Genomic DNA, 743 nt, shown 5'->3' with positions numbered 1-743 from the left:
TAAAAAAAAAAAAACAAAAACAACAACAAAAAAAACCCCTGTGACCTTTTGTTAGGCAAACAGTTCTTAACCAAGATACTGAAAGTGTAGCCCATAAAAGTATTGACAAACAACTTCATATGAATTAAAAACATTTGTTCTGTGAAAGACAATGTTAAGAGAATGAGAAGATAAGCCATAGCCCAGGAGAAAATATTTGCAAAAGACACATCTGATAAAGGACTGTTACCCAAGACGTACAAAGAGCTCTTAAAACTCAATAAGAAGAAAACAAATGGCCCAGTTAAAAAATGGGTCAAAGGCCTTAACAGACACCTCCTCAAAGAAGTTATACAGATTGCAAATAAGCATATTAAAAGACGCTCAACATCCTATGTCATCAATGAAATGCATATTAAAACAACAATGAGATACCACCACACACCTATTAGAGTATCCAAAATCAGAAACACCGACAAAATCAAATCCTGGCAAGGATGACAATCAACAGGAACTCATTCATTGCTGGTAGAGTGCAAAATGGTACAGCCACTTTGGAAGACAGTTTGGCAGCTTCTTACAAAACCAAACACATGCTATTATACAATCCAGCAATTGCGTTGCTTGATATTTATTCAAAGGAGTTGAAATTTTATGTCCATACAAAAATTTGCACATGAATGTTTATAGAAGCTTTATTCATAACTGCCAATGCTTGTAAGCAACCAAGAGATAATGAAGAAAGATTTTAAAGGAAGTCCTTC

The sequence above is a fragment of the Pteropus alecto genome, unplaced genomic scaffold, assembly GCF_000325575.1.
Source record: "Pteropus alecto unplaced genomic scaffold, ASM32557v1 scaffold123, whole genome shotgun sequence".
Lineage (NCBI taxonomy): Eukaryota > Metazoa > Chordata > Mammalia > Chiroptera > Pteropodidae > Pteropus > Pteropus alecto.
This window is presented reverse-complemented; position numbering follows the sequence as displayed.